Source organism: Rhagoletis pomonella, unplaced genomic scaffold (genome assembly GCF_013731165.1).
Source record: "Rhagoletis pomonella isolate Grant_MI unplaced genomic scaffold, Rhpom_1.0 Rhpom_scaffold_00002, whole genome shotgun sequence".
Taxonomy (NCBI): Eukaryota; Metazoa; Arthropoda; class Insecta; order Diptera; family Tephritidae; genus Rhagoletis; species Rhagoletis pomonella.
The window spans coordinates 54,949,715-54,962,449 of record NW_023458556.1 but is presented as its reverse complement, the minus strand read 5'-3'; the positions used below and the strand labels follow the sequence as shown (position 1 = coordinate 54,962,449).

Genomic DNA, 12,735 nt, shown 5'->3' with positions numbered 1-12,735 from the left:
CATATACGGATCAGATACGTGGTCAACTTACTAATTACCGCGAAATTCGACCAGAAAAGTAACTCTAGATCGACTTGGAATAGAACTCGATTGAAAAACGTTAAATATGAAGAATAGAATGTCGAATGTGGCTTGGACTAGCAGATTAAGAGAAGGATGAATGCAAAGAATACGCGTTGAATTAGATTTATGTTTGATACGTGTGTATAAATTGACCGTTATCAATGAAGCATTTTGTTCATGCCGATTGAGCTGCTAATAAAATCAATGAATTAGCGCTCAGAAACGGGCATGCACCTCAACAGTCCAAAGAAAAACAATCGCCATTGCCGTTGTAGTGAAATGGCAGAGAATGAAGAATAGGAAGAAGCGAAGAAAGCGGGCGCATGCGCTGACCAGTGTGCCACTTACATACTTGCCCGTCGAGGCGGTGACACTTGGAGCGATGAAGTCACAGAAAAGCAGGTGCCGCCAGCTTGATGCCATATTGCGAGCTTACAACGCATGTATGTATGTATCTTCTCTCTTTCGAGTTCCCTCTCTATATCTCATCTATTTCTCTCACGTCTTTTTTAATAAGTGTGGTTTGAAGCTTGAAAGAAATTCTTGCAGCGCGCATTATTTATGCACTTTCGACCACTACATAATATACATACATAGAGTTGTGCGAGTGCTGAGCGATCGTGGAGCTGTAAAAGTTGGCTTACTGAGCTGCGTTCATCTGAGTTTGGCCAACACGCTTTGCCTTTGCCAATAACACAGTTCGATTTTATATTTTAGATTTAGTTGCGTTCGGCGTTCAAAAGCGGCGTGTACAGTGTGCTTGTTATGTCGGAAACGAAAATCGAAAAGTGAAATTTGGCAGAAAGAAGACAAGAAGAAAACACCGAAAACTGAAACGGAGCTACAAAATTTATCTATTTGTATAAAAGCGTTTTTGAAAAAAAAACTGCCTTTGATCATATATTTTCAAAGTAAGTGCACTTTTTGTTGGCTATATCGGGCGAACTAACCGTGGTCGCAAAAGCTGTCTGCAAATTTTCAACCAAGCAAGTAAATTTGTGGTTAACTGTCAAATTTAATTGAATTCGAAAAGTTTTTTTTTAGATTTTTAACCTTCTAATTGGTATAATATTTTTATTAGCTAAAGAGTTTTATGAATGTTGTGAAATATTTATATTTTTTATTTTTTTAATAAGTTTAGAATAAATATTATAACCAAACTACTAAACACTTACACAACGCGGAATACATACATATAAATAAAACGATGTCAAAGAACTGTATAAACACCTCTTTAAAATGTATGTAAATTAATACTGAAAGTAGGTAAATCGGGATACACTAACGGAAAGGTACTCACTTGCAGTCAAAAGCAGTGAATTTAGTCATACGTGCCAATTTTTACAAACAAAAATTAAGAATCTATACATATTATAAAATTAAGTGCACCAAAGCGTCTGTTGTCTGTCTGAACGCGTAAATTCAAAAACCTCCAATAGCAGTGGCGGATACAGCGGGAGGGGTGGGTGGGGGGTTTGACACGTAGTTTATGTCAGTCAGTGGTGGACCCACGGAGGATGTTTTAATACATTGACGCCATATTCTACATACATATGCGCCATATTAAAACACCCCCCGTGGGTCCGCCACTGACTGACACGTAGTTTAACCCACAAAACCCCCCTGGATCCGCCACTGACCAATAGGATTTTTTTACGGTTTTCAGTAGTACGTGGTGTGATTCATGAGGAAGGTTCTCGTATATAATTTATTATGGTTTTATATAAATTGGGTGAAATTTGGCGATAATAGTTGAAGGTGTTGGGAAAAAAATCATGTCGACGCCATATATTTATCTATAGAAAAAAAACGGTTAAATAAGTAACTCGAATGTTACAAGAATGATATCATTGGTGCTCGAAAAGGTTTTAATCCCAACTTATGCTTGAACTTCAAAATAAAAGAGTTGCCAAACTAAATAAAAAAATTAAAATGATTTAAGTAATATATGTTAAATATCAGAATATGCATATTAAACCAAGGATATTTAAAAATACATATTTCCAAATAAGGTTGCCCCCGATATAAAAAAGGGAACATAATTTATCTTCTTATGTATAAGCATGAAAAACTATGTTTGCACGCTTATAACCTTTTAACCTTATCACGAAAAATTGCTTAGCACTGGTTCTTCCCCGGACTGGTAATCAGCATGGTTTTATTCGCAATCGATGGTGCTGCCACCTAATTTTTAAAGCAAAGACAAAATTAATTAATAACGAACATAAAATGAAAAGTGTTTACAAAAGGTTTTTATACAATATATTTTCGGAGTGATGTTGTCACTTAATTATTTGTGGAAAAATAGAAATTTATTATATCCAATCTAATATATAAAAATCTCGTGTCACGGTGTTTGTGGTCGAACTACTCCGAAGTGCAGAAAAAAGTGTATTGAAAGTAATTATTGCATGAGGATATTTAAATAGAAACTTGTAAAGAAAACAAACTCCCGATAACGTCTGCAAGACTCCTGAACGATTTAGGCCCGGTTATTCAATGTCTGGTTATCACTACCACTACACTATCGACGATTTCGACATCATGCATGTAACATGTGATCGATAAAGCAGTAGTTGTGCTTAACCGGAGCTTCTACCACCGATTTGTGCTAATCAGACATTGAACAACCGGCCCTTAATCAATTGATAATTTTTTCTGCAGGGTTGCATTGAATCTGTACGATTCACAAGCTGTTACGTTTCCCGCTCTGATTTTTGAGTTAGCTCACTTTAGATCTACATAGGTGTGCGATATGCCTGCCATCAATTGCACACTCATAGAGAAAATTGGGGCTCTTTTAAAAGGGGTGTCGCACTTTCCAAACGTACTGAAACTTTTACCTATCTTTGTGTGTATGTATAAACAATTCAGCTGTACGTGTGTTTATGAGGGAACCGATTTTAAAGAACTTTTGTGTGTGTGTTTGGTTGGGTCTCTAGATAGTTTAGATTCACAGACCCGCCAGGTGGCACTGGAGTCGAGTTATAACTAAAAATCTCATTTATGATCTGATCCGCCAAGTGGCTCGGGAGTCAAGTTATTACTAAAAATCGTATTTATGATTTATTACTGAAATTCGTCAAGCGAGAAAATGTGCCGCGAATGCCCGATCACATCGACGTGCAGATCCACTGAGAATGCCGAACTTCCGTGTTTTCCGATTGGATCAATAGGCGTGATTTGCCAGTATTACTGTGCCCTAAAGAGTCGGACCATAATCTGTAAATACAAAAATTTGTTTGGGCGGGACGATGTTCGCCGGGTCTGCTAGTTATTTATAATTGAATACGTACGCATAGTATATAAATACCAGGGATTGGCGTTTTTGAATGAATTATTATTCAAATTAAAAAGAAAATTTTATTCATAATTTTTCTAATTTTGAATGACGAATAATTTTTATTCTTCATTCAAGTAATTTCAAATAACGAATAAATTGTTATGCATCATTCAAATAATTTAGAATGACGAATAAATTTTTATTCTTCATTCAAGTAATTTGAAATAACGAATAAATTTTTATTCATCATTCAAGTAATTTCGAATGAAGAATAAATTTTCATTCATGATTCAAGTAATACTGAATAACGCATAATTTTTCATTTATTCATTCTTTCTTGATCACAGTACCAGGTAGACGATCATGGTAAATGTTCCTGTCTTATATACATACATATGTAGATTTCAATGTTATATTTTCTAATATTTCACACACAATAAATATGTATATTGCGTTGATTGTGTTGGCTTAACAAAAAAAAATGAAAAAGTGGAAAAAGCAACAATAATTCACAAGGCGAACTTAGTACAGTGCGTATGCCACTGGCTGAGTCAGTGGGATCGTCGACTCCAATCCTACTGAAAGAAGTCTGGGGAGGAAATTTGGTGATTTCCGAAATAGCTATCACTTCTACCATTTTTTCAAAAAATAAAAATTATTGTTGCTTGTCCACAATAGTTTTTCATTTAGAAACGGCCTCGAGCTCAATAAAAATTGTTGAATATACGGCTATAAAATAACAAGAAAAAAAAATAAAAACTTTAATTTTATCGATAATTTTCATTAAATTAAAGATGGCAATGCAAAAAAAAGAAGAAATTTTCGAAAATCTTAAAGAAGATCTTTTTCATAGCCCATTAAAGAGGCGGGCTCTTTACTTACTAAATCTCTCACCAAATCTATCACTAAAATAAAGCGATAGTTAATTTAGAACCCGTTCACATGAAAGAGGCATAAATGGCAACGTAAAAATAAATTCGTCATGAAATTGTTGATCATCCGCATTACATACATACATACATATGTGCGTATGTATGTATGATAAAAATTCTCAGCAATTTGTAATTATAATTTTTTAATAGCTTAGCACTATTTATTAATCTTTTTAAGCAGCCATGCAAACGGTACTCGAGCAACATCTTAATTATGTAATTATAATTTTATAGGCAAAATCCGCACGCAACTACTACATAAGAGCTACAACTTTCGCTATCACTCTCATCTACATATCCATATGTATGTATATACATATGTACATAAATACATAACCATGTGTGTGCTTATGCGTTCAATCCCAGTAGGTAAATTAACTTATAACGAGTGAGCGCATAGGTAAGAGCCGCGGTTGAAAAGACACGAGATAAATATGTACTTTTTATTATCGATATACATATGTTTGCATGTATTTATATACATATACATTTTCATTGTTCCGACTTGGCTCAAAAACTACTACATATCGATGGCTGAGTGGAAGATCGACCTATCTCGGCAGCCGGTACGAAAACGCCCTATCTCAGAAAACTTTTCAAGAACGCCCTACTTCAGAATTTTATTGAAAAACAACCTATTTCAGAATTTTGTTGAAAAACACTCTATCTCAGAATTTTGTTGAAGAACGCCCTATCTCAGAATTCGGTTCAAAAACGCCCTATCTCAAACGAAAATACATTGAAAATAAGCTGAGATAGGGCGTTTTTGAATCGGCAGCTGAGATAGGGCGTTATTCAACCAAATTCTGAGGTAGGGTGTTTTTCAATCAAATTCTGAAGTAGGGCGTTTTTGAAAAGTTTTCTGAGATAGAACGATGTTGAAAAATTTTCTGAGATAGGGCGTTTTCGAACTGGCTGCCGAGATAGGTCGATCTTCCACTCAGTCATCGATATGTGGATTTCAGTAAAATTTTCGGAGCTTATTCCTAGGTCTCATTATAGGCTACTACATATTTATAAAAGTCGTATTTATTTCCCGATTTTTTATATTTTAGACGATTTGACCTTAAAGCATAAGATCAAAAAAAAAATAATAATAGAAAAATTTTTTATTTTTATTGATCTTCTAAAATTGGCTAATCGATAAAATTTTGTTTGAGTACTCAATGAGATATTGCTTAAAAAAAAGTTTTTTTAATAAAATGCCACAGATATACATCGGCCGAAATCGCTCCATAATCACAACCACCGCCCACATACAGTGTGTCCCAGATCACACGTCCACCCCTTAACATAATAATATTTAAAAATTATTTTATTTATTGGAAAACGGAAGAATATGAATACCAAGACGGGATGCTCTATCTTTTGGTCGTATTATTTTTGGCTCTCCGATAACAGAAAACGAACAACTGTGCTCTTGAGTTTTCTTATAAGGACTATTATTGGCTATAAATGACATGAGGGTCAATTGGATTTTAAAAAATGTAAAGAGAATTTTAACCAAGTTTTTATGTGCGATATTTTTCCATATCGCTCCCGGAGTAATTTTCTTTATTCTTTTATATTACATTCATACAGATCGTACACTCATAATGTAACCTCTTGTTTAATTTTTAAACGACTTCCAAAAAAGGATCAGTTCGTCGGAATATTTTTTATTTTTTTTTACCGCATAACTTTGGACCACGTCAACCGATTTCGATAATTCTTTTTGCATGGGAAATCTGGTTAAGATCCGATCAGTGGATCATGAGATATATATATATTTCGAAGTCGGTTTTTTTTTTTGCTAAAAATTACTTGTAATACATATTATCTAATTGGTTAAAACCCAATAAAAAGTATTTATAACCTGTTCTTTCAGCAATATTTAAAATTATACAGAATAAAGTCTTTGTATAGTGTATGAATCATTAATAAATCCAATTGACGCTTTCTAAAGATCAACTGAAACATTCTAAATCCAATTGTCTATTCCAAAATTCAATTGACATATCTAAAATCCAATTGACGCTTTCTACAATCCAACTGTAAATGATTTAGTGGTTGACTCCTCGGACCAATGTTGTAGTTGCGAAACAATAAAAGAAGATTGCAACGGTTTAATGAAATTCTTGCATAGATCTCACACGAGGAAATACAGTATATTTTGCTTAGCTGCCCATCCTTCTTTGCACGAAAAACTTGTGCACTTAACCGAAAAAAGCACTTAAGCGAATTTTCTTTACTACTTCAATGAGGAAGGTATCCGAATCCCTATGAAACCAATTAATGGAGGAGCACTTACCACGTAGAAATTACTGCAAGCGAAATTTTTACCGAATGGTATCTAATTATCTATATAACTAAATTAATTGATAGCCATTTTCGTTGTTCTGCGAGATGATAAAAATAAATAAAAGCTTGTAAAATTAGGTAATTGTAGGGCCAGTGCAGGTAAACCTAATACTTTCTTTGATAGTTAATAATAATTGCACAGTTTTTATGGTAGGTATCGCCAATGTGCAGGTATGTATGTTGAATGCATCTATCGGAGGAATTTCCTTATAAAAGTTAAAAATAATGCCGCTAGTGCGCATTTTAGGGTAGATATCTTAAATGTGCACTTAAGAATAAAGGCAGCAAAGCAAAATATACTGTAACACCATCGATATGGATTAGTCTTGCATATGGTATCATACCGCTATTATTCTTGGCCTATGTGGAAAGGGGGTTCTGCTCTTCAGCCATTTCCACCTAAAATACGAATTATCACTTCAAAAACTGTTTCTACTTTTCAACACTTTTTTTGCATTGGCCAGCGCAAAAGTTCTTATCAGGCGCCGCGAAGCAAGTCGGGCATTTGCTAGTTCATCATTAATTAATGTATGTAGATCAATGCTTATAGATCAATGTTCTCGGTTGATATTCTATGTTCTTATAGTTACTCGTAAACTAGATTAAAGCTTAGACAGACGGCAGCGTTGATCCGGACTAACTCGGACTTAATCCGGATCAACTGCAGTTAATTCCCGAGTTGATCCGGATCAACGCTGCCGTCTGTTTATGCTTTTAGATAAGGAAAAACTAATCATATTTGAAGATACACCAGAAAGTATTCAGATGCGAGCCGACCAATTCTCTCTACTGGCAACGGGCTCCCTAGTGTTTGATGCTTCAACGAAATTTCTCTACCGCATTTACAAAATTTACGCAAGCATTTCACTCTAAATATGCGATGTGCCAACCATTTAAAGTTTTTTGTGTTGTTAGCACACATTTTATGCATTAGTATAACGGAACTGTAATATTATTCGTACTTGCTAGCCCATTAGCATACATACATACATATACATACATATGTACGTACCTACCCTGTGGGGAAACTCTCTAGTTCTGAACTGGTGCGCTTCTAGTACATTTAGAACCAGTACTGGTTCGCGATAAATCTCTTTAGCATGTAAGCAACTGGCGAATTTAACATGGCGATGGCCTAGGAAGTGTCAATTGCCCCCCTCTGCATCCCTTTTTCGATAGTTCCGAACTAGTCCTAAATTCTATAGTTCCGACCCAGTTCTAAAATCGTCAGACGAAAGAAAAAAGTATCATGATTTTTCAATCTTTTTGGTTCTTCCGTGTGTGCGATTTTAAGTTATTTTGGAAGAAATGAGTTTTCAATTTGGAACTAAATTTGTTTGAATGATTGTAAGAAATGTACGTTTACATACCTTTAGCTGTAGCTGAGTTTGCAGAGGTGCTCGCTGTTATTTCTTAGATTCCAGACGGTCCCAAGATGTTGAAATGTTAACACAAATTTTAGTTTTGTATTACCAAGCTATGAAAAAGCATCTGCGAAGCACAGAATAGAAGCGTATTTGAACGAAAAATCCGCCGAACACATATCTATGTAAAGTAAACAAGCCCCCCGCTGCATCCCTTATTCGATAGTTCCGAACTGGTTCTAAATTCGACAAATAACATCTAGTTCGTTCTGCATCCCTTTTTCTATAGTTCCGAACCATTTCTAAATTCGTCACTTTAGATATAGATTTCTAGTCAAAAAAACTAAAAAAATTAGTCTTTTAAAAGTACCAATTTTCGCCGATTTTCGACTGGTGGGGATCTAGTTCCTATCGGACTAGTTCCTTTTTGGCGATAAAGACCTAGTACGGAACTAGAAATTTGTTTCACTAGTCCGCGGTTTCCCTACAGGGTATGTACACACTACATACTTAGTACGTGAACGCCTGAAAACGAAAAGAAAAATTAGAGAAAAAGTTTACGCCGAATAAATGATTCATAGTACGGATATACACACACACATGTGCATACATAAATATGTAAGGCAACATTCTCGAATCACTAACAAATTACTTTTGCTCATTAAATATTCACTCTTAAGGATGTGAGCTTAGTTCCTTGCATGTGTCTTGGATGCGTTGCAAGAGTCTATATGTATGTGTTTACAGATTTGTGTTAATAGCTATTGCATAATAATAAAAACAAAACTGTTACTACCAACAATTTTTGTTTGGGCTAACAGAAGCGTCAGCTGGATCCCCATTAACGTTAGTAGCATCATCTTCGTGGCTTTTCCAACGACCGGATATGCTACTGTCATGCATATGCTGACGCGCATACATACGCACATACACAGTACCCTGCAGGAAATAAATTATATAACTGTAAGTTAACTTGAAGTTGATCAGGAAGGAACTAAAGGCCACTATAATCTGGATATTTTCTTTAACGACGGCTAAATAAATTTCTATGGCAATGGCCGAGAAATAGTCAAGGGTGGTTACCTCTGCATTAGATGTCAACTAACTTGTAACTAACTACTTTTGGACATACTTTTTTACTTGTTTATTTATTTAGCATTACATATTTGTTCACATATTCTGCTGTAACTGGTCCCATATTCGATTTCCGTCAGACATAACTTAAAAACGTTAAGATAAAATTTTGATTCTCATTTTATTTATCCTGAATTCGAAAAAGTATTTGTGAAGTTCAGAAAAAAGTGTATCTAAAGTAAAATCTGTATGAAGATATTTAAATAGAAACTTGTTTAAAGGAAACAATCTCACCATTACGTCTGCATGAATTCTGCATTATTTTGCAACTAGTTTAAAGTTAGCTTTTTGTTGTTAACTAAAAGTTATATAATTTATTGAAATCCCAAAAAAAAGCTAACTACAAGTGGGTTATTTCTATCAATTGATAATTTTTTTCTGCAGGGTACTTACATATTTACATGTGTGTTAGACAAAATCTGGCGTTGTACTTAAAGAAGCGAAAGTTATAGGGGTCGCGGAAGATATCGCAGTCATCGTGGTTGCAAAACATCATGGAGATGCAGAACGGATAGCGGAAGTTACAGTAGCGACAAGTGCTGAATGGATAATGGATGCCATGGGTCTGAGTCTGGCGAGGCAAAAATGGAGTTGTTACTCATCAGTGGCCGTACAATAAGAGAGAAGACGAATTTCCGCACCAAGGGGCGTACGATAAATTTGAAGCCATCAATTAAATACCTGCGCGTTAAACCCAACGCCTGATTGAAGTTCAATGAGCACATGACACAAACAGAAGAGCAGCAGAGAAGTTTTACGTGAAGCTTTTGGCGAACGCCCTACAGTACAGAGCTTAGTGTCAAAAATGATGGGAATATCAACCAAATGGGGAGCCGTAAGCACCGGCAATAATTGCTAAATTGTGAAAACAGAAGATTTTTTAGATCGGTTAGACGCAGAGAAGGACCCACACTGACCGCCGCTCGAACTTGACGCAGCATGCCATTGAAGCAACGTTGAGACGTAGTACACAGACCCCAGACAACAATAAGTATGCACGACCTTGACTGTCGACTAAAATGTTGGGATGTGGGATCGTACAGTTCGTGCAGAGGGGGTAGGTTAAATGACTCACGGGGGTGGCGCCAAGCTGATGCAGCTTACGACGAACTGCGTTAATAGGAGCACGTACAATAGAGCTTAGTGCACAAAACAGTCATTTGCCACAGAACGAAGACGAGTTCGAATTGGATTCGATTCGAGGTGTGGTCTGGTGAACTCTTCTGGGTGAACTTGGAAAAACTCAAAGTTCAAACTTGTACTCTACTATGCTAAAATTAAATGAGCAATAAAACTCCTTTGAAAAGTTTGAAACTTTGTAAACAGTTCGAAAGTTGGGTTTGCGTGGCTTTCGGTTTCTAGAAAGTATCAACATACATATATTTTTAAAATAAAAATTAAGTCTAAAAAGAAATAAATAGACAAGTTCAATTTACAAGTTCAAATACCAAAGTATTAATATCCTTATTTTTTTTAATATCCATACATGGAAAAAAGTTTGAACTACGACAAATAAAACTAGATATTTACTTGAATTAAATAAAATTATGTTTTAATAAAATACAGTTTTAGCATCATTTTGCAGTACCCTAGTCCAGAGATGGGCAAAGTGGCTCCCAGGAGCCTTTTGCACTTAGGAGCCGGCTTGGCACATTTAGATGGTAGATGAGGTGTAAGACCAAGAGCCAGTATGAAGGGGGAAGAGGAGCGTGTTCAAATTTCTTGTACTCCGACTCTCATTACTAATATATGCTTTTAGTGTATTTTGTACACCCCTTTTACCCTGAGAACTGATTTAGCTCTTGCGTAGCACTTGCTGGCTCTTTGACGGCTTTAAGAGCCAAAAATCTGCCCATCCCTGGCGAATTGTACTTTTCATCCGCTGACGAATTCACCGGCGCACAGTGGTGCAAATGCGAAATTTACTATTCAAAAAGGTCAACTGCCTAATATTTTCGACGGATTTGCAAATTAACATATTTTATTTGTGTTTTAATTAAAAGGTAATTAGTAAGGAGAAGCTCGGCCAAAAACTAACATATGTGTAAGCGCCAATCTATTATTATTACACTGTAAGAAAACCTCAAGTTTTGAAATTACACAAAAAAAAAACACCGAAACACGTAAACTAAATTCTGGGGCGTAGGTTAGGGCTCTGTATATCGTTAAGGTAAGGTAATTTATGCAAGATATTTTAATTTTAAATTTGCATTGTGAGTTAAAAAAATGCAAACTTTAATAGGGAAACGATTTAAGACTGAAAAGGTGTTTTTTTTTTTTTAAATTCCTTGGATTTGTGTTAAAGCCTGTTCTTTCACAAAATCATCAAGCTATCAATGAAGAAAATTGATTGATAGATAAAGTTGTAAATGGTCAATTGAAAATGCGTAATAATTAGGAACGAATGTAACTCATACGCCATGTATGAAGTAAATATTACTGAAATCGCATGTATATTTGTGTGGAAATTGAAATTGTAATGAAAAATGAATTATCCACAATATATAGCAAATTTAATTGCCCTGGTTTTGAGGGGTTAACGAATTCTGCAAAGGTTAAAAAATGTGCAGCGTCACCTTTTTTCGTTAGTCAACACTGTTAATAATGAAAACAAAAAAACAATTAAAAAAGTAGATTTTTTAAGGTCTTAAGAATTTAATTATCTTTCAATTAAAAAACATGGAATGGTCAAGAATTGTACGCTGTTCACCTTTTTGAATAGTAAATTTCACGTTTGCCCCACAGTGCGACGGGCCGCGGCGATGGTCGGCAACGAACAAATTGCTCACCAGGCCGAGCCGGAGTCGAATTCGATTCGAGATCGTTTGCCAAATTGAATGCCAGTGGTGAGCACACTCACATTATCACAGAGTGCCAAGCTTAAAGCAAAAATCGCGAAGCGCCAATGTTTTTTTTTTTGCATAAAAATAAGCACTCCAAAGTAGCATATTGTTTAAAAACATGAAAAGTATGCATTATAAATAAATACAAATGGATACATTTTTTGATCGTTTATTTTTTATAAAGCACTTTCTATTTAATTAGGTGATTGATAACTAATGAATGATAATTTATCAGAAAACGTTATGTACCCATTTTTACTTTCATTAATTTGTTTATTTTTTACTCTATTGATACCGGGCTTTAGAATGGCAAATGCAAACAAAAAGACTTATATATTTATTAGTTTTATGAATTATGTTCTCTTTGTATGTATGCATATATATACATATGTATGTACTTATGTACATAAGTTAGCGATTTTTATTTTGTAACATTACTTAGTATCAATATGTTGTGGCTTTGATTCATACTTTCTTCTATTGATTTTCTTCATGTGCACTGTTTTTTATTTTTTTTTATACGAGTATGTAAGTTTGCCATCGCAAATTAGTGAATCAATATGCGACAATAAAAACGAAAAAATAAATCAGCGAAAATATATTGATACATACGTACATATGTTTGTAATGCAGTGTGCGTGAATTCCAGCCGTATTTGCCGGTTGTGTGAAAAAGAAACGCAAACAAACTTCTACTTTCATTGAAAAAATCCCAACGTACGATGCATGTAAATATTAACATGTTCGCATTAAGAAATGTGACCTAATTTTTTGTGC

General features: G+C 34.9%; 1 protein-coding gene across 2 annotated transcripts in view; it reads left to right on the top strand.

The window, feature by feature from the left end:
* Positions 1-615: 615 nt before the first annotated feature.
* The window catches only part of LOC118733811, a gene marked incomplete at its 5' end in the record, with an annotated part of 24,412 nt that continues 12,292 nt past the window's right edge, over positions 616-12,735 (top strand). The window contains 1 exon segment of one of the 2 annotated variants that reach the window (XM_036463385.1): positions 616-974. 2 annotated transcript variants of the gene reach the window in all.